Source organism: Oncorhynchus kisutch, linkage group LG14 (genome assembly GCF_002021735.2).
Source record: "Oncorhynchus kisutch isolate 150728-3 linkage group LG14, Okis_V2, whole genome shotgun sequence".
NCBI classification, from domain to species: domain Eukaryota; kingdom Metazoa; phylum Chordata; class Actinopteri; order Salmoniformes; family Salmonidae; genus Oncorhynchus; species Oncorhynchus kisutch.
Window position 1 is genome coordinate 88212204 of NC_034187.2, and position 3363 is coordinate 88215566.

Here is a 3363-nt window from a genome sequence, read left to right on the forward strand (position 1 = left end):
AAGGTGAGGGGTTTACATTAGACATCTGGGGAGAGGTGAGGGGTTTACATCTGGGTAGAGGTGAGGGGTTTACATCTGGGTAGAGGTGAGGGGTTTATATTAGACATCTGGGTAGAGGTGAGGGGTTTACATCTGGGTAGAGGTGAGAGGTTTACATAAGACATATGGGTAGAGGTGAGGGGTTTACATCTGGGTAGAGGTGAGTGGATTACATAAGACATCTGGGTAGAGGTGAGTGGTTTACATCTGGGTAGAGGTGAGGGGTTTACATCAGGGTAGAGGTGAGGGGTTTACATTAGACATCTGGGTAGAGGTGAGGGGTTTACATCTGGGTAGGGGTGAGGGGTTTACATCTGGGTAGAGGTGAGGGATTTACATCTGGGTAGAGGTGAGGGGTTTACATCTGGGTAGAGGTGAGGGGTTTACATCTGGTTAGAGGTGAGGGGTTTACATCTGGGTAGAGGTGAGGGGTTTACATCTAGGTAGAGGTGAGGGGTTTACATCTGGGTAGAGGTGAGGGGTTTACATCTGGGTAGAGGTGAGGGGTTTACATCTGGGTAGAGGTGAGTGGTTTACATCTGGGTAGAGGTGAGGGGTTTACATCTGGGTAGAGGTGAGAGGTTTACATCTGGGTAGAGGTGAGGGGTTTACATCTGGGTAGAGGTGAGGGGTTTACATCTGGGTAGAGGTGAGTGGTTTACATCTGGGTAGAGTTGCAGGGTTTACATTAGATATCTGGGTAGAGGTGAGGGTTTACATCTGGGTAGAGGTGCAGGGTTTACATTAGACATCTGGGTAGAGGTGAGGGGTTTACATCTGGGTAGAGGTGAGTGGTTTACATCTGGGTAGAGGTGAGGGGTTTACATTAGACATCTGGGTAGAGGTGAGGGGTTTACATCTGGGTAGAGGTGAGGGGTTTACATCTGGGTAGAGGTGAGGGGTTTACATCTGGGTAGAGGTGAGGGGTTTACATCTGGGTAGAGGTGAGGGGTTTACATCTGGGTAGAGGTGAGGGGTTTACATCTGGGTAGAGGTGAGGGGTTTACATTAGACATCTGGGGAGAGGTGAGGGGTTTACATCTGGGTAGAGGTGAGGGGTTTATATTAGACATCTGGGTAGAGGTGAGGGGTTTACATCTGGGTAGAGGTGAGAGGTTTACATAAGACATATGGGTAGAGGTGAGGGGTTTACATCTGGGTAGAGGTGAGTGGATTACATAAGACATCTGGGTAGAGGTGAGTGGTTTACATCAGGGTAGAGGTGAGTGGTTTACATCTGGGTAGAGGTGAGTGGTTTACATCTGGGTAGAGGTGAGGGGTTTACATCTGGGTAGAGGTGAGAGTTTACATCTGGGTAGAGGTGAGGGGTTTACATCTGGGTAGAGGTGAGTGGTTTACATCTGGGTAGAAGTGAGGGGTTTACATCTGAGTAGAGGTGAGGGGTTTACATCTGGGTAGAGGTGAGGGGTTTACATCTGGTAGCGGTGAGGGCTTTACATCTGGGTAGAGGTGAGGGCTTTACATCTGGGTAGAAGTAAGTTGTTTACATTAGACATCTGGGTATAGGTGAGGGGTTTACATCTGGGTAGAGGTGAGGGGTTTACATCTGGGTAGAGGTGAGGGGTTTACATCTGGGTAGAGGTGAGGGGTTTACATCTGGGTAAAGGTGAGGGGTTTACATCTGGGTAGAGGTGAGGGGTTTACATCTGGGTAGAGGTGAGGGGTTTACATCTGGTAGAGGTGAGGGGTTTACATCTGGGTAGAGGTGAGTGGTTTACATTAGACATCTGGGTAGAGGTGAGGCGTTTACATTGACATCTGGGTAGAGGTGAGGGGTTTACATCTGGGTAGAGGTGAGGGGTTTACATCTGGGTAGAGGTGAGAGGTTTACATAAGACATATGGGTAGAGGTGAGGGGTTTACATCTGGGTAGAGGTGAGTGGATTACATAAGACATCTGGGTAGAGGTGAGTGGTTTACATCAGGGTAGAGGTGAGTGGTTTACATCTGGGTAGAGGTGAGTGGTTTACATCTGGGTAGAGGTGAGGGGTTTACATCTGGGTAGAGGTGAGAGTTTACATCTGGGTAGAGGTGAGTGGTTTACATCTGGGTAGAGGTGAGTGGTTTACATCTGGGTAGAAGTGAGGGGTTTACATCTGAGTAGAGGTGAGGGGTTTACATCTGGGTAGAGGTGAGGGGTTTACATCTGGTAGCGGTGAGGGCTTTACATCTGGGTAGAGGTGAGGGCTTTACATCTGGGTAGAAGTAAGTTGTTTACATTAGACATCTGGGTAGAGGTGAGGGGTTTACATCTGGGTAGAGGTGAGGGGTTTACATCTGGGTAGAGGTGAGGGGTTTACATCTGGGTAGAGGTGAGGGGTTTACATCTGGGTAAAGGTGAGGGGTTTACATCTGGGTAGAGGTGAGGGGTTTACATCTGGGTAGAGGTGAGGGGTTTACATCTGGTAGAGGTGAGGGGTTTACATCTGGGTAGAGGTGAGTGGTTTACATTAGACATCTGGGTAGAGGTGAGGCGTTTACATTGACATCTGGGTAGAGGTGAGGGGTTTACATCTGGGTAGAGGTGAGGGGTTTACATCTGAGTATAGGTAAGGGGTTTACATTAGACATCTGGGTAGAGGTGAGGGGTTTACATCTGGGTAGAGGTGAGGGGTTTACATCTGAGTAGAGGTGAGGGGTTTACATCTGGGTAGAGGTGAGGGGTTTACATCTGGGTAGAGGTGAGGGGTTTACATCTGGGTAGAGGTGAGGGGTTTACATCTGGGGAGAGGTGAGGGGTTTACATCTGGGTAGAGGTGAGTCATTTACATCTGGGTAGAGGTGAGTGGTTTACATTAGACATCTGGGGAGAGGTGAGGGGTTTACATCTGGGTAGAGGTGAGTTGTTTACATCTGGGTAGAGATGAGGGGTTTACATCTGGGTAGAGGTGAGGGGTTTACATCTGGGTAGAGGTGAGGGGTTTACATCTGGGTAGAGGTGAGGGGTTTACATCTGGGTAGAGGTGAGGGGTTTACATCTGGTAGAGGTGAGGGGTTTACATCTGGGTAGAGGTGAGTGGTTTACATCTGGGTAGAGGTGAGTGGTTTACATTAGACATCTGGGTAGAGGTAAGGGGTTTACATTAGACATCTGGGTAGAGGTGAGGGGTTTACATCTGGGTAGAGGTGAGTGATTTACATTAGACATCTGGGTAGAGGTGAGGGGTTTACATCTGGGGAGAGGTGAGTGGTTTACATCTGGGTAGAGGTGAGGGGTTTACATCTGGGGAGAGGTGAGTGGTTTACATCTGGGTAGAGGTGAGAGAGAGAGAAAGAGAAGGAGGAGAGAGATAGAAACACAGT